This window comes from Palaemon carinicauda, chromosome 3 (genome assembly GCF_036898095.1).
Source record: "Palaemon carinicauda isolate YSFRI2023 chromosome 3, ASM3689809v2, whole genome shotgun sequence".
Classification (NCBI taxonomy): domain Eukaryota; kingdom Metazoa; phylum Arthropoda; class Malacostraca; order Decapoda; family Palaemonidae; genus Palaemon; species Palaemon carinicauda.
The window spans coordinates 87,377,346-87,396,573 of NC_090727.1; the positions used below are offsets into that span (position 1 = coordinate 87,377,346).

Here is a 19,228-nt window from a genome sequence, read left to right on the forward strand (position 1 = left end):
TTCATCATTTTTCAACCTTTTTACAGCCCTCTCAAATAAGTACTTCCCAAGAATGCACATGGCCCCTTACTTACGTTGCTTAACTTCAAACCAAACCTTTGTCATTTTCCAACCTTTTTACAGCCCTCTCAATAAGTAATTCTTAAGCATGCACACAGCCCCTTACTTACGTTAATGATCTTTAATCAAGCCCCGGTAATTTTTCAACCTTTTTACAGCCCTCTCAATAAGTAATTCTTAAGCATGCACACAGCCCCTTACTTACGTTAATGATCTTTAATCAAGCCCCGGTAATTTTTCAACCTTTTTACAGCCCTCTCAATAAGTAATTCTTAAGCATGCACACAGCCCCTTACTTACGTTAGTGATCTTTAATCAAGCCCCGGTAATTTTTCAACCTTTTTACAGCCCTCTCAATAAGTAATTCTTAAGCATGCACACAGCCCCTTACTTACGTTAATGATCTTTAATCAAGCCCCGGTAATTTTTCAACCTTTTTACAGCCCTCTCAATAAGTACTTCCCAATCATGCATGTATGTCTGTACTTACGTTGCTTATCTTCAAACCAAGCTTTTATCATTTTTCAACATTTTTACAGCCCATTTTTTACAGGTATTCCATTTTTTTTTCTTTCTGGGTCTCGGGCATCAAGACACAATCAATCAATCAACTATTTCACACTGTTCATTTATACTTTACAGACAAGGACTTGCAGCTATTCTTCAAGCTTTCCCATTTCGACAAACCTTGTCTTAAAACAGTTCAATTGTATTCTCCAGAATGCATATTCAGTGTTTGAAACTCCCCATATCTCAATATACATTGTGTACAATTTTGTACATAGTAACTGTACAATTTTCAGTAAATATTGGCAAATAAGTTCCTTATCTAATCATTCTTGCTCAAAATACACTAACCTACAATTGACTACATATATTTCATTGAGTCTCTCTCTCTCTCTCTCTCTCTCTCTCTCTCTCTCTCTCTCTCTCTCTCTCTCTCTCTCTCTCTCTCTCTCTCCCCCTCCTAATTTTTTTTGTATTTAATGAATGAGTGTAATGATAGCTAGAATGACAAGAATATTAATTTATTTCATTTTTCAGAAGCTGATCATAATTTTCAAGAAGATGAGATTCTTCCTGGACCGTGGCTCAAGAGCCCATCTTCAAGTCACATGACTCTCTGAAGATAGTATGCTGCGGTAAATAAAGGTAAGTGGTAGCCTAGATAAAGAAAAAAATAGTTGAAATTGGAACACTCGTGCTTTTTAAGCTATTGAAGTATCATATAATTCTTAATTTGTTTATACTAAATTTCATGATGTTTGTAGAAATTCCAATGTAGGCTATATTAGGTTGATTAACTTCATCCAGGCATATATCAGTTCTCGCTACACTTTCAATAAGTACATCAACATTCACATAGCCACATAATTATTCTATACTCAGAATTTGTCCTTTCTCACACTATAACTAACCTTTCAATAAGTATATCCCCCAACATTTACCGGGCACCATATTTACGTTGATTAAGTTCATCTAGACTTTTATAACTTTTCTCACTTTCCCATTACGTTAACGATAAGTACACCTCTAAACATCCACATGGTCACTTCGTACTTTGATTAATTTCATCCCAGGTTTTGTCATTTTTTCACTACCCTTTCAATGGGTACTTTCCACAACATGCTCATGACCCCTTACTACTCTAGTAAATTGGTCTTTAGCCCATTCATTGACTCATGACCGCTCTCGAAAGACGTCTCCTACCTCCTCTGTCTTGTGCTAAATCCATCCATGTATCCATTTATCCTAGCAATCTTTAGATTCTCTTCCAGTTCTTTGTATGTCATCCTAAAGGTCTCCGTCCCATGACATCAACAGTTAGTATTTGTTTGGGTTTACGTGCGTCCTCCCTTCTTGCAATATGATCAGCTAATCGAATCTTCCTTGACTTTACAACTTGGTTGATATGTGGTTGCTGGGTTCTGTCTTATTTCCAAATTGTGGAGAATTCTCCATTCCAGAGTTTCTTGGTCAAGAATGGATCCCGTGATTTTCCTCAAAATTTTATTTTCAAAGACCTCTTACTTACATTGATTAACTTCACCTAGCCTTTTGTCACTTTTCTTATTATTATTTTAATGAGTACTTATCGCAACATGCATATAGCCACATACTTACGTTGATTAACTTCTCCATCTTCTTTCACTTTTCTCGCTTTATAGCTAGAGGACATTTACAATAAATAATTCCCTATAGCTTGCACATGACCGCATATGATAATTAACTCCATCTAAGCATTATCACTTTCTCTCATTGCTTTCAATAAGTATTTCCCAAAATATCAACCTGGTCACTTTGTACCTTGATTAACTTCATCAATAAGTACTTCTCACAACATGCACAGGGCCACATACATACTCATACTTAACGCAGATTAACTTCATCCATGATTTTGTCACTTTTATCACTTTGGTACAGACCTCTTTAATAGATACCTCCACATCATTCATAATATATGGACCCTTACTTTGATGATTAACTTTAACCAAGCCTCTGTCACTTTTCTCACTTGTTACAGACACCTCAGTAATTACTTCCACAACATACACATGGCCCCTTACTTAACGCTGCTTAACTTCAAACCAAGCCTTTGTCATTTTTCAACCTTTTTACAAAACCTCTCAAATAAGTACTTCCGAAGAATGGACATGGCCCCTTACTTACGTTGCTTAACTTCAAACCAAGCCTTTGTAATTTTTAAACTTTTTTACAGCCCTCTCAAATAAGTATTTCCCAAGAATGCACATGGATCCTTACTTACGTTGCTTAACTTCAAACCAAGCCTTTGTAATTTTTAAACTTTTTTACAGCCCTCTCAAATAAGTATTTCCCAAGAATGCACATGGATCCTTACTTACGTTGCTTAACTTCAAACCAAGCCTTTGTCATTTTTCAACATTTTTACAGCCCATTTTTTACAGGTATTCCATTTTTTTTTCTTTCTGGGTCTCAGGCATCAAGACAATCAATCAATCAACTATTTCACACTGTTCATTTATACTTTACAGACAAGGACTTGCAGATATTCTTCAAGCTTTCCCATTTTGACAAACCTTGTCTAAAAACAATTCAATTGTATTCTCCAGAATGCATATTCAATGTTTGAAACTCCCCATATCTCAATATTCATTGTGTACAATTTTGTACATAGTAACTGTACAATTTTCAGTAAATATTGGCAAATAAGTTCCTTATCTAATCATTCTTGCTCAAAATACACTAACCTACAATTGACTACATATATTTCATTGAATATCTCTCTCTCTCTCTCTCTCTCTCTCTCTCTCTCTCTCTCTCTCTCTCTCTCTCTCTCTCTCTCTCTGCCCTAATTAATTTTTTTATATTTAATGAATGAATGTAATGATAGCTAGAATGACAAAGAATATTAATTTATTTCATTTTTCAGACGCTGATCATAATTATCAAGATGAGATTCTTCCTGGACCGTGGCTCAAGAGCCCATTTTCAAGTCACATGACTCTATGAAGATAGTATGCTGCGGTAAATAAAGGTAAGTGGTTGCCTAGGTAAAGAAAAAAAATAGTTGAAATTCGAACACTCGTGCTCTTTAGGCTATTGAAGTATCATATAATTCTTAATTTGTTTATACTAAATTTCATGATGTTTGTAGAAATTCATCCTGATAGTTCCAATGTAGGTTACATTAGGTTGATTAACTTCATCCAGGCATATATCAGTTCTCGCTACACTTTCAATAAGTACATCAACATTCACATAGCCACTATTATTCTATACCCAGAATTTTGTCCTGTCTCATTCTATAACTAACCTTTCAATAAGTACATCCCACAACATTTACCGGACACCATACTTACCTTGATTAAGTTCATCTAGACTTTTATAACTTTTCTCACTTTCCCATTACGTTAGCGATAAGTACACCCCTAAACATCCACATGGTCACTTCGTACTTTGATTAATTTCATCCCAGGTTTTGTCATTTTCTCACTACCCTTTCAATGGGTACTTTCCACAACATGCTCATGACCCCTTACTACTCTAGTAAATTGGTCTTTGGGCCACTCGTTGACTCATGACCGCTCTCGAAAGGCGTCTCCTACCTCCTCTATCTTATGCTAAATCCATCCATGTATCCATTTATCCTAGCTATCTTTAGATTCTCTTCCAGTTCTTTCTATGGCTTCCTAAAGGTCTCCGTCCCATGACATCAACAGTTAGTATTTGTTTGGGTTTACGTGCGTCCTCCCTTCTTGCAATATGATCAGCTAATTAAATATTCCTTGACTTTACAACTAGGTTAATATGTGGTTGCTGGGTTCTATGTGTTATTTCCAAATTGTGGCGAATTCTCCATTCCAGAGTTTCTTGGTCGAAATTGGGTCTCGTGATTTTCCTCAAAATTTTATTTTCAAAGACCTCTTACTTACATTGATTAACTTCACCTAGCCTTTTGTCACTTTTCTTATTATTTTAATGAGTACTTCTCGTAACATGCATATAACCTCATACTTACTTTGATTAACTTCTCCAACTTCTTTCACTTTTCTCGCTTTATAGCTTGTACATTTACAATGAATAATACCTTACAACTTGCACATGACCTCACATGATAATTAACTCCATTTAGGCGTTATCACTTTCTCACATTGCTTTCAATAAGTATTTCCCAAAATATCAACATGGTCACTTTGTACAGTGATTAACTTCATCAATAAGTACTTCTCACAACATGCACATGGCCACATACATACTCATACTTACGCAGATTAACTTCACCCATGATTTTGTCACTTTTATCACTTTGGTACAGACCTCTTTAATAGATACCTCCACATCATTCATAATATATGGACCCTTACTTTGATGATTAACTTTAACCAAGCCTCTGTCACTTTTCTCACTTGTTACAGACACCTCAGTAATTACATCCTCAACAACATGCACATGGTCCCTTACTTACGTTGCTTAACTTCAAACCAAGCCTTTGTCATTTTTCAGCCTTTTTACAGCCCTCTCAATAAGTAATTCTCAAACATGCACACGGCCCCTTACTTACGTTAATGAACTTTAATCAAACCTTTGTCATTTTTCAGGCTTTTTACAGCCCTCTCAAATAAGTAATTCTCAAGAATGCACATGGTCCTTTACTTACGTTGCTTAACTTCAAACCAAGCCTTTGTCATTTTCAACATTTTTACAGTCCATTTTTTACAAGTATTCCATTTTTTATTCTGAGTCTCAGACATCAAGACAATCAATCAATCAACTATTTCACACTTTATTTATACTTTATAGACAAGGACTTGCAGATACTCTTCAAGCTTTCCCATTTTGACAAACCTTGTCTTAAAACAGTTCAGTTCTATTCTCCAGAATGCATATTCAGTGTTTGAAACTCCCCATATCTCAATATACATTGTGTACAATTTTGTACATAGTAATTGTACAATTTTCAGTAAATATTGGCACAAGTCACCTTATCTAATCATTCTTGTTCAAAATACACTAATCTACAATGAACTACATATATTTCATTAAGTCTCTCTCTCTCTCTCTCTCTCTCTCTCTCTCTCTCTCTCTCTCTCTCTCTCTCTCTCTCTCTCTCTCCCCCCCCCCTAATTTTTTTTTGTATTTAATGAATGAATGTAATGATAGCTAAAATGACAAGAATATTAATTTATTTCATTTTTCAGACGCTGATCATAATTATCAAGATGAGATTCTTCCTGGACCGTGGCTCAAGAGCCCATCTTCAAGTCACATGACTCTATGAAGATAGTATGCTGCGGTAAATAAAGGTAAGTGGTTGCCTAGGTAAAGAAAAAAAATAGTTGAAATTCGAACACTCGTGCTCTTTAGGCTATTGAAGTATCATATAATTCTTAATTTGTTTATACTAAATTTCATGATGTTTGTAGAAATTCATCCTGATAGTTCCAATGTAGGTTACATTAGGTTGATTAACTTCATCCAGGCATATATCAGTTCTCGCTACACTTTCAATAAGTACATCAACATTCACATAGTCACATAATAATTATTCTATATCCAGAATTATGTCCTTTCTCACACTATAACTACCCTTTCAATAAGTACATGCCGCAACATTTACAGGGCACCATACTTACATTGATTAACTTCATCTAGACTTTTATAACTTTTCTCACTTTCCCATTACGTTAACGATAAGTACACCCCTAAACATCCACTTGGTCACTTTTCACTTTGATTAATTTCATCCCAGCCTTTGTCATTTTCTCACTACCCTTTCAATGGGTGCTTTCCACAACATGCTCATGACCCCTTACTACTCTAGTAAATTGGTCTTTGGGCCACTCGTTGACTCATGACCGCTCTCGAAAGACGTCTCCTACCTCCTCTGTCTTGTGCTAAATCCATCCATGTATCCATTTATCTTAGCTATCTTTAGATTCTCTTCCAGTTCTTTCTATGTCTTCCTAAAGGTCTCTGTCCCATAACATCAACAGTTAGTATTTGTTCGGGTTTACGTGCGGCCTCCCTTCTTGCAATATGATCAGCTAATCGAATCCTCCTCGACTTTACAACGTGGTTGATGTGTGGTTGCCTGGTTCTATGTCTTATTTCCAAATTGTGGCGAGTTCTCCATTCCAGAGTTTCTTGGTCGAAAATGGGTCCCGTGATTTTCCTCAAAATTTTACTTTCAAAGACCTTTTACTTACATTGATTAACTTCACCTAGCCTTTTGTCACTTTTCTTATTATTATTTTAATGAGTACTTATCACAACATGCATATAGCCACATACTTACGTTGATTAACTTCTCCAACTTCTTTCACTTTTCTTGCTTTATAGCTGGAGAACATTTACAATAAATAATTCCCTACAACTTGCACATGACCACATATGATAATTAACTTCATCTAGGCGTTATCACTTTCTCACATTGCTTTCAATAAGTATTTCCCAAAATATCAACATGGTCACTTTGTACAGTGATTAACTTCATCAATAAGTACTTCCCTCAACATGCACATGGCCACATCCTTATTCATACTTACGCAGATTAACTTCATCCATGATTTTGTCACTTTTATCACTTTGGTACAGCCCTCTTTAATAGATACCTCCACAGCATGCACAATATATGGACCCTTACTTTGATGATTAACTTTAACTAATCCTCTGTCACTTTTCTCACTTGTTACAGACACCTCAGTAACTACTTCCACAACATACACATGGCCCCTTACTTAACGCTGCTTAACTTCAAACCAAGCCTTTGTCATTTTTCAACCTTTTTATAGCCCTCCCAAATAAGTGCTTCCTAAGAATGCACTTGGCTCCTTACTTAAATTGCTTATCTTCAAACCAAGCCTCTGTCATTTTTCAACCTTTTTACAACCCTCTCAAGTAAGTGCTTCCCAAGAATGCACTTGGCCCCTGACTTACATTGCAACTTGAAATAAGCCTTTGTAATTTTTAAACTTTTTTTACAGCCCTCTTAAATAAGTCATTCCCAAGAATGTACATGGCCCCTTACTTACGTTGCTTAACTTCAAACTAAGCCTTTGCCATTTTTCAGCCTTTTTACAGCCCTCTCAAATAAGTACTTCCCAAGAATGCACACAGCCCCTTACTTACGTTAATGAACTTTAATCAAGCCTTTGTCATTTTTTAACCTTTTTACAGCCCTCTCAAATAAGTACTTCTCAAGAATGCACATGGTCCCTTACTTACGTTGCTTAACTTCAAACCAAGCCTTTGTCGTTTTTCAAAATTTTTACAGCCCATTTTTTACAGGTATACCATTTTTTTTTTTTTCTGGGTCTCAGGCATCAAGACAATCAATCAATCAACTATTTCACACTGATCATTTATACTTTACAGACAAGGACTTGCAGCTATTCTTCAAGCTTTCCCATTTTGACAAACCTTGTCTTAAAACAGTTCAATTGTATTCTCCAGAATGCATATTCAATGTTTGAAACTCCCCATATCTCAAAATCATAGTGTACAATTTTGTACATAGTAACTGTACAATGAGAAAGTGATTGTTAGTAACTGTACAATGAGAAAGTGATTGTACCAACTGTGATGTATGGATCGGAGTTGTGGGGAATGAAAGTGATGGAGAGACAGAAATTGAATGTGTTTGAGATGGAGTGTCTAAGGAGTATGGCTGGTGTATCTTGAGTAGATAGGGTTAGGAACGAAGTGGTGAGAGTGAGAACGGGTGTAAGAAATGAGTTAGCAGCTAGAGTGGATATGAATGTGTTGAGGTGGTTTGGCCATGTTGAGAGAATGGAAAATGGATGTGTGCTAAAGAAGGTGATGAATGCAAGAGTTGATGGGAGAAGTACTAGAGGAAGGCCAAGGTTTGGGTGGATGGATGGAGTGAAGGAAGCTCTGGGTGATAAGAGGATAGATGTGAGCGAGGCAAGAGAGCATGCTAGAAATAGGAATGAATGACGAGCGATTGTGACGCAGTTCTGGTAGGCCCTGCTGCTGCCTCCGATGCCTTAGATGACCGCGGAGGTAGCAGCTGTAGGGGATTCAGCATTATGAAGCTTCATCTGTGGTGGATAATGTGGGAGGGTGGGCTGTGACACCCTAGCAGTACCAGCTGAACTCGGTTGAGTCCCTTGTTAGGCTGGGAGGAACGTAGAGAATAGAGGTCCCCTTTTAGTTTTTGTTTCTTGTTGATGTCGGCTACCCCCCAAAATTGGGGGAAGTGCCATGGTATATGTATGTATGTGTATGTATGTAACTGTACAATTTTCAGTAAATATTGCACATATGTCACCTTATCTAATCATTCTTGTTCAATATACACTAATCTACAATGAACTACATATATTTCATTGAGTCTCTCTCTCTCTCTCTCTCTCTCTCTCTCTCTCTCTCTCTCTCTCTCTCTCTCTCTCTCTCTCTCTCTCTCCCCTAATTTTTTTTTTTTGTATTTAATGAATGAATGTAATGATAGCTAAAATGACAAGAATATTAATTTATTTCATTTTTCAGACGCTGATCATAATTATCAAGATGAGATTCTTCCTGGACCGTGGCTCAAGAGCCCATTTTCAAGTCACATGACTCTATGAAGATAGTATGCTGCGGTAAATAAAGGTAAGTGGTTGCTTAGATAAAGAAAAACATAGTTGAAATTCGAACACTGGTGCTTTTTAGGCTATTGAAGTATCTTATAATTCTTAATTTGTTTATACTAAATTTCATGATGTTTGTAGAAATTCATCCTGATAGTTCCAATGTAGGTTACATTAAGTTGTTTAACTTCATCCAGGCATATATCAGTTCTCGCTACACTTTCAGTAAGTACATCAACATTCACATAGCCACATACTTACTCTATACCCAGAATTTTTTCATTTCTTACTCTATAACTACCCTTTCAATAAGTACATGCCACAACATTTACCAGGCACCATACTTACCTTGATTAACTTCATCGAGACTTTTATAACTTTTCTCACTTACCCATTACGTTAGCGATAAGTACACCCCTAAACATCCACATGGTCACTTTGTACTTTGATCAATTTCATCCCAGGTTTTGTCATTTTCTCACTACCCTTTCAATGAGTACTTTCCACAACATGCTCATGACCCCTTACTACTCCAGTAAATTGGTCTTTGGGCCACTCGTTGACTCATGACCGCTCTCGAAAGACGTCTCCTACCTCCTCTGTCTTGTGCTAAATCCATCCATGTATCCATTTATCCTAGCAATCTTTAGATTCTCTTCCAGTTCTTTGTATGTCTTCCTAAAGGTCTCCGCCCCATGACATCAACTGTTAGTATTTTTTTGGGTTTACGTGCGTCCTCCCTTCTTGCAATATGATCAGCTAATCGAGTACTTGACTTTACAACTTTGTTGATATGTGGTTGCTGGATTTTGTCTTATTTCCAAATTGTGGCGAATTCTCCATTCCAGAGTTTTTTGGTTGAAATTGGGTCCCGTGATTTTCCGCAAAATTTTATTTTCAAATACCTAATACTTCCATTGATTAACTTCACCCAGCCTTTTGTCACTTTTCTTATTATTATTTTAATGAGTACTTATCACAACATGCATATAACCCCATGATTACGTTGATTAACTTCTCCATCTTCTTTCACTTTTCTCACTTTATACCTGGAGAACATTGACAATAAATAATTCCCTACAACTTGCACATGATCACATATGATAATTAACTCCATCTAGGCATTATCACTTTCTCACATTGCTTTCAATAAGTATTTCCCAAAATATCAACCTGGTCACTTTGTACAGTGGTTAACTTCATCAATAAGTACTACTCACAACATGCACATGGCCACATACATACTCATACTTACGGAGATTAACGTCATCCACGATTTTGTCGCTTTTATCACTTTGGTACAGACCTCTTTACTAGATACCTCCACAGCATGCACAATATATGGACCCTTACTTTGATGATTAACATTAACCAAGCCTCTGTCACTTTTCTCACTTGTTACAGACACCTCGGTAATTACTTCCACAACATGCACATGGCCTCTTACTTACGTTGGTTAACTTCAAACTAATCCTTTGTCATTTTTCCGACTTTTTACAGCCCTCTCAATTAAGTACTTCTCAAGAATGCACATGGTCCCTTACTTACATTGCTTAACTTCAAACCAAGCCTTTGTAATATTTTAACCTTTTTACAACCCTCCTAAATAAGTGCTTCCCAAGAATGCCCTTGGCCCCTTACTGACGTTGCTTAACTTAAAACTAATCCTTTGTCATTTTTCAACCTTTTCACAGCCCTCCCAAATAACTGCTTCCCAAGAATGCACTTGGCCTTTTTCTTACGTTGCTTAACTTCAAACTAATCCTTTGTCATTTTTCAACCTTTTTACAGCCCTCTCAAATAAGTACTTCCCAAGAATGCACATGGTCCCTTACTTACATTGCTTATCTTCAAACCAAGCCTTTGTAATTTTTAAACTTTTTTACAGCCCTCTCAAATAAGTATTTCCCAAGAATGCACATGGATCCTTACTTACGTTGCTTAACTTCAAACCAAGCCTTTGTAATTTTTAAACTTTTTTACAGCCCTCTCAAATAAGTATTTCCCAAGAATGCACATGGATCCTTACTTACGTTGCTTAACTTCAAACCAAGCCTTTGTCATTTTTCAACATTTTTACAGCCCATTTTTTACAGGTATGCCATTTTTTTTTCTTTCTGGGTCTCAGGCATCAAGATACAATCAATCAATCAACTATTTCACACTGTTCATTTATATTTTACAGACAAGGACTTGCAGATATTCTTCAAGCTTTCCCATTTTGACAAACCTTGTCTTAAAACAGTTCAATTGTATTCTCCAGAATGCATATTCAATGTTTGAAACTCCCCATATCTCAATATTCATTGTGTACAATTTTGTACATAGTAATTGTACAATTTTCAATAAATATTGGCACATAAGTCACCTTATCTAATCATTCTTGTTCAAAATACACTAATCTACAATGAACTACATTCTCTCTCTCTCTCTCTCTCTCTCTCTCTCTCTCTCTCTCTCTCTCTCTCTCTCTCTCTCTCTCTCTCTCTCTCTCTCTCTCTCTCTCTCTCTCTCTCCCCTAATTTTTTTTTTGTATTTAATGAATGAATATAATGATAGCTAAAATGACAGCTAAAATGACAAGAATATTAATTTATTTCCTTTTTCAGATGCTGATCATAATTATCAAGAAGATGAGATTCTTCCTGAACCGTGGCTCAAGAGCCCATTTTCAAGTCACATGACTCTATGAAGATAGTATGCTGCAGTAAATAAAGGTAAGTAGTTGCCTAGATAAAGAAAAAATAGTTGAAATTTGAACACTGGTGCTTTTTAGGCTATTGAAGTATCATATAATTCTTAATTTGTTTATACTAAATTTCATGATGTTTGTAGAAATTCATCCTGATAGTTCCAATGTAGGTTACATTAGGTTGATTAACTTCATCCAGGCATATATCAGTTCTCGCTACACTTTCAATAAGTACATCAACATTCACATAGTCACATAATTACTCTATACCCAGAATTTTGTCCTTTCTCACACTATAACTAACCTTTCAATAAGTATATCCCCCAACATTTACCGGGCACCATATTTACGGTGATTAAGTTCATCTAGACTTTTATAACTTTTCTCACTTTCCCATTACGTTAGCGATAAGTTCACCCCTAAACATCCACATGGTCTCTTCGTACTTTGATTAATTTCATCCCAGGTTTTGTCATTTTCTCACTACCCTTTCAATGGGTACTTTCCACAACATACACATGGCCCCTTACTTAACGCTGCTTAACTTCAAACCAAGCTTTTGTCATTTTTTCAACCTTTTTATAGCCCTCTCAATAAGTAATTCTGAAACATGCACACAGCCCCTTACTTACGTTAATGAACTTTAACCAAGCCTTTGTCATTTTTAAAACTTTTTACAGCCCTCTCAAATAAGTCATTCCCAAGAATTTACATGGCCCCTTACTTGCATTGCTTAACTTCAAACCAAGTCCTTGTCATTTTTCAACCCTTTTACAGCCCTATCAATAAGTAATTCTCAAGCATGCACATGGCCCCTTACTTACGTTGCTTAACTTCAAACCAAGCCTTTGACATTTTTAAACTTTTTTTACAGCCCTCTTAAATAAGTATTTTCCAAGAAAGAATATGGCCCCTTACTTACGTTGCTTATATTCAAACCAAGCCTTTGTCATTTTTCAGCCTTTTTACAGCCCTCTCAATAAGTAATTCTTGAGCATGCACACAGCCCCTTACTTATGTTAATGAACTTTAATCAAGCCTTGGTAATTTTTTAACCTTTTTACAGCCCTCTCAATAAGTACTTCCCAATCATGCATATGTCTCTGTACCTACGTTGCTCAACTTCAAACCAAGCCTTTGTCATTTTTCAACATTTTTACAGCCCATTTTTTACAGGTATTCCATTTTTTTTTCTTTCTGGGTCTCAGGCATCAAGACACAATCAATCAATCAACTATTTCACACTGTTCATTTATACTTTACAGACAAGGACTTGCAGCTATTCTTCAAGCTTTCCCATTTTGACAAACCTTGTCTTAAAACAGTTCAGTTGTATTCTCCAGAATGCATATTCAATGTTTGAGACTCCCCATATCTCAATATTCATTGTGTACAATTTTGTACATAGTAATTGTACAATTTTCAGTAAATATTGGCACATAAGTCACCTTATCTAATCATTCTTGTTCAAAATACCCTAATCTACAATGAACTACATATATTTCATTGAGTCTCTCTCTCTCTCTCTCTCTCTCTCTCTCTCTCTCTCTCTCTCTCTCTCTCTCTCTCTCTCTCTCTCTTTTTTTTTTATACCATTTTCAAGGCTAAGTTTGTCAAGGGCATATCCAGGACACATATACGAAGAGGCTAAGGTTGTCAGATTTTAGGCCACATATGCAAAAATGTCCACCAGTACTTGTAATGTTTGATAGCTTGAGAGAGTAATCCCATGATCAGTTATGGAATTTCTTTCTATGCCATCACTGATATTTTCTGTTATACTACTAGCTATCGATATTACCTGATAATAGTTCCATACTTTCATATCCTTCCCTATAACTTTTCTTCTATTCGTTTGTTCATTGCTTCATTATCTTTTCTATTATCGTTTCAAGCTCTTAATTGCCTTTACTAATCCATTTGTACCAACCTTATCTAGCCATCTTTCCCTTGTATTAGTTCCTGGTGTCCATTCTAATATAATTCAATGTTTTTTTTAGTTTTTTCATTGACTACGTTTACATAGAATTGCTGTAAATCTATTCTTATTGCAAATCTTCATTAGTCTTCCTCTTTTTTTTTATTCTTAGTAGAAGGTATCTTGTTTTGTTAGAGTCATCCATATATTTTCTGAAAGTCCCCCAAAAAGCTACTCTATTGCTTCTTGTTTTTCTGGGCCTGACCATTGTTTTCTTGCTTTGCCATCTTCTTTCTACCCTTTTATTCCACTGTATAGCAGTGTCTGTTTCTTGAGTCAACTTTCTTCATCTGTTTCTATTCCTTTTAATTTTTCTCCCAGGCCCATCCCCCTCAAATCCCTCTTCACCAGATCCATCCATCTGATGCGCTGATACCCTACACTCATCATCCCATCATTAGCATTTTCTTGTTTCTGTTGACTGGTTCTACCACCTACCTTCTTATTACATGATCATAATAACTCAGACGAGCTTCCTTAGCCATATCTTTTACATTATACAGTATATACCACACATTCTGTCAAATATCTTCTCTCCCCCCTTTCTAGTAGTAATATTCCAGCAATACAAGTCACAATCCTCATCATAATTCTGTCTAAAATTCCGTCCTCTTTCCTTTTAAGTGGTCAAGTTTCTGCAGGATAGATGTCTAATAGCTCTTTGTTTCAGTTACTTCCCTCCAATTTTGCCATGTTTATTTCACTCATCTCACTGAATTTTATTGATCTCAAGTAGCCAAACTTATTGTTCTGTACCACTTTCCACAGGAATGTTTATCTCTCTGTGTACTTTACTATTAATCTTTAGCTTTGTCTTTTTAATGTTCCCCTTCAATATTTTCTTTTCTATGACCCTTTTCGAGGCCAAAAACCTTTCTTGCAGTTCTTGTGTCCGCAATTATGACTAAATCCTCAGTAAACACCAATTCCCACAATTATTCTTTGTTCCTTAATACTAATGACAAAGTGTCTACAAGGAATAGGCAAGGACTCAGAACTGATCAACGAGGAAGGCCAATATCCCCAAGGAATGCTTTATTTTCCCTCATATTTTGTCTGTACAGTGGTTCATGCTCCCTCTTACTCCATTCTCACTATTCATTAGCCTTATCAACTTCTCTGGTATTTCTTTTTTTTTAATGCCAATAAACTAGCCTTTTTGGTGCCCTGTTGTACACCTTTTCAAGATCCATAAGGTACGGCACATATAAACTTTCCCTTTTCCTTCTAAATAATGATACTTATCTTGGACTTAACTTACTATAAATATAGTATTCACTGTGCTCTTTCCTTTCTTAAAACCAAAACTACTGCTCATGCATATCAACTTTCCTGCTAATATCATTTCTAGTATGTTGAATAAAGGGCAAAAATTTGTATACCTCTGAAGGTCATTTAGTTGAACTTGTCTCCTTTTTGTTCTTTATAATCTAGACCCCTACATACCAGATTTTTTCTAATAGTGTACACCCACACTTTGCCTAGATTTTGCAATGCTTCAATCACTAACATTGTTAATTCTGATTTCTCATTTCTCTTCAGCTCTATTTACTTTATCTTTACAGTAGTCTCGACTTAATTTTCTCTTTCTGATGTTTGCATACTCATTCACAGTGTTTAATAGCTGTAAAAGAATAGTCATCCATGTTCTCTTAACTTCCTCTTCCTCAATTAATATATTTCCATTTTCAGCTTTAATAGTTCCTACAACTCTTACACCTTGCCTATCTTTTTTTACTCAGGCAATTCTGTAGTCTTTTCTCCCTCCGTTTTTGCATGATCTCATTCCATTTTACCCCGATTTTTCCCTTTGCAATCAAATTTTTTTTTTCTTGCCCTCTTTATCCGTTTATATTCCTCACAGGTTTGGTAGTTATCATCTTACTACCTTCTTCTGGCTATACAGCTGTATGAAGCATTTGATTCCAGATTCCACCACCATTTGTTTCATTTCCCGTTAGTGTTTACTACTTTGCCTTCCACACACCTCTATTGCTGCTGGCACCCAATCTCTTTTATAACTCACCTCTGCTGGCACCCAATCTCTTTTATAACTCACCTCTGCTGGCACCCAATCTCTTTCATAACACATCTCTGATGCTACTGTCACCATGATGTTCTTTCATGACACAACTTTGGTACTACTGGGATCACAATCTCGTTTATAACTCACCTCTGCTACCAACCAATCTCTCTCATTCTTTCAATTGCTTTTTCTCCAAAGACAACAGAAACGTTTTCCTTCTTCCAAGAACTGATACACAAAAACTAGGTCATTCACTTCCCTCTGATACATTTGCTCCTCTTAATAGAATCATTTTAATCTCTGGCATTTTTTTCCCCCAAAGACAACAGAAACGTTTTCCCCTTTCCAAGAACTGATACACAAAAACTAGGTCATCCACTTTCCTCTGCCTAATTTGCTTCAATTCTTATTAAAAAGAATTCCTATTAAGATTAGTGACACTATGTTCATGTATGCATTACATTTGGTATACAGTTCTGTACTGAACCGAGTCTCCACACCTTTAATGCAGGATATGCATATAGCTACATCCATGACCATACTCTTAGCCTCATAGTCAATATCCAATAGTATTGTTTTATACATTGTATCCTTTCATATTTATTCCCCTTTTGTAGTAGGCCTATTTGAAAAATCTTATTGTCCTTAGTTATACAATTCACAATATTTCAACTCTACCTCAAATCTTACCTCCCTAGTACCTGGTTTCATTACTTACAATTTTGTTTGTGATATCATTAAAGTTTGCTCTCCATTTTTCACATACATATTCTAGGACTATCGTATGTTTTATTGTTATCGCTCTTTCTTTATCACATACATTAGTGCACACAGTTTGGATCATCAATATTCTCTCCACATTTGATATATTACTTATTTCTGTTTCCCTTATTTAGTTTTATGGGCATTTGGGTTGAAACCTTAATTTTCGGTCCCCTTCCTCTCTCATGCAATCCTTTTTTAACAATGATTGTACTTCTCACATTTGGCACGAGTCAAAAACCATTTTTTTCTTACTGACTGTGGTGTTTCTGTCACAGATTCAGATCCTAACATTTTGTTTTCCCTTAAGTAATTGAACACAAAATTGATATTTTCCATCTTCTAAAAACTGTACGTTGTAGTACAACAGTCATACCTCCTCATATTCTCCCCATTTCATCCTGGCAGAAGCCTGGTATAAAAAATTTAGTACTCTGATTAGGGACACCATTTTTTAGATTTTGTACACAGGACGGATTTGACATGCCTACCACAGATATATCAATACAACAACCAGATAGAGCCTTTCCTATCCTCAGTTAAGACTTGCAATACAGTCTTCATGAGCTATTAAACACACATTTATTTCTGGTTTTATAAGTTATAATCTTTGAGCAACTATAAAGATATCCCTTCCAGAACTCTTCAGTAGCTTAACTCCATTGCCATGTTAGTAAAGGACTGTAGTCTGACCTATTATAAACACCATGTACCTTCAACTCCTTAGATGAAATTGCAACTCTTACCCAGTAATGTTTGTTTAGGATATATGCTATGTATTTAAATTCTTAAAGATAGTAAATTCCTGTTGCAAGATCATCAAATCTCTGGTATTGTTTGAACTTAAAAGACATTAAGCAATGTTTTCCCTTTTGTGAGAATATATCCAAAGTATGCCATTATTTATCTCTACCACATTTTTTCCCTGATAGGTTTCCTGTAATGATTAATGACAATTTAAATATTACAATGCAGTATTATGTATAGTTCTAATACTTGTGACTTCATAATGAACAATAGTTGGTTTGCACTTCATCTGTATATCAGCATTTTAGGCATAACTAGTTATTTTTATATTACATTAGATGAAATATATATTTAATGTCATGTCACTACATTGGCCTTAAATGTTATTATGGAGACATTCAAAATACGAATAGTTGTAACATTATATGGTGTTGGTCGGCTGCTTATAGGTATGTTAATGTGCCTTGTGGATAACTATTCATATTCACATAACACCCACACACTGTGTGGGAAGTAGTCTGTTAATCCCATTTTCTATATATACGTTTATTTTCAGTCAAGTGTTGCACACGTGTCCCAAATCCGGATGGTTGTGGAAGAGGGCAGGAAGGAAAATGATGAAAGGAGGGACCTTTGACGCCTGTTGTTCCCTGGTAGTAGGGAAAGGTTTAAAAACTATGTCCACAAAATAGAAAAAAATATGATATATGGCAACTCTTGGCAGCTAGACCTACACTTTGGGACATGACTTGACCATACTTGTTTCAATAATACATTTTTCCTGGAAGCATGATTAATATATAATTTGTTGTAGCCATTGTTGTAAGAAGGTGTAAATAAAATTAAATATTTCACACTTTTACTTTTTATTTTTTTTCCATTTCTTACACACTTGATTTGTATTGCTATTTTTGACATAAGCACAGCTGCTGCAAAAAAAAAAAAAAAAAAAAAACTAGTCAATTATTTTATACATTTGTGCGTCCAGTTTTGAAATTACGTCCGCTCTGGATTACCAGCGTTTATAATTTATTTCTTGGTTTTGCCGATCCTCTTGACTCCGCAGACGTTTGTTTAAGTACCCATTACCTGTAAATTAAGAAATACATATATTAGCCCCACTTTAAATGCATACAGTAAATAGGGGCAAAATGGGTAAAAGACTATTTGCATCTTCTAAGGCCAAATATGTCCTATTTTTTCATAGAAATAGATCAACAACACAAAATGAAATGAATGTATTATTAAAACCAAGAAATTCATTTAGTAAAGGCAGACTTTTCTCCCTGTTAAAACTACTGGGAATACATTCTTAATAACATGTAATCTAATCTAAAACGTTTTAGTCACTTGACAACTTAAAAACATTTATGATGACAAATTTGTTAAATCAATAGTTTCACATTTATGATGACAAATTTGTTAAATCAATAGTTTCATGAAATGGAGAATTTTGCATCAAAAGCAATACTTTGATCAAGAAATAAAGCTACAAAATATATGAAAACAATTAAAATGATTCTTCGTGAAGAAAGTATTTTTAAGGTTTATATAAAAATAACATGTTAGTGTTATTACTGTTCTTAAAATATTTCATTTTTAATGTTCATAACTAAAAATAAAGTTTTATTTCCTATCCTCACTGGGATATTTTTCCTGTTGGAACCCTTGGTGTTATACCATCCTGCTTTTCAAACTAGGGTTGTAGCTGACCTAGTAATAATAATAACAAATTCAAGAACACAGAAATGAGAGAACAAAGATAGTTGAAAGAAAAAAAGGCATGTCACAAAATGCCAGGAGATACAAAGTACTATAAAAAATGCCAGGAGATACATATACTATAAAAAATTGACGTAAGGTCATGAAAAAGCTTAATGCTCCCGTAA

At 35.4% G+C, this 19,228-nt stretch overlaps 1 protein-coding gene and 1 long non-coding RNA gene across 6 annotated transcripts in view; one reads left to right on the top strand and one right to left on the bottom strand.

Annotated features, from left to right (window-relative positions):
* LOC137638368 (uncharacterized) overlaps positions 1-18,195 on the top strand; it is a 43,142-nt gene extending 24,947 nt beyond the window's left edge. For all 3 annotated transcript variants that reach the window (XR_011044119.1, XR_011044118.1, XR_011044120.1), the window contains exons 3-8: positions 1,105-1,212; positions 3,473-3,577; positions 5,742-5,846; positions 9,052-9,156; positions 11,744-11,851; positions 17,896-18,195. This is a non-coding gene — a long non-coding RNA (uncharacterized lncRNA). The remainder of the gene's footprint in view (positions 1-1,104; positions 1,213-3,472; positions 3,578-5,741; positions 5,847-9,051; positions 9,157-11,743; positions 11,852-17,895) is intronic.
* Positions 18,196-18,247: 52 nt separating this feature from the next.
* Positions 18,248-19,228, bottom strand: part of LOC137638366 (uncharacterized) — a 96,042-nt gene continuing 95,061 nt past the window's right edge. For all 3 annotated transcript variants that reach the window (XM_068370399.1, XM_068370398.1, XM_068370397.1), the window contains one exon: positions 18,248-18,428. The gene's annotated coding sequence lies outside the window, so the exon portion shown is untranslated. The remainder of the gene's footprint in view (positions 18,429-19,228) is intronic.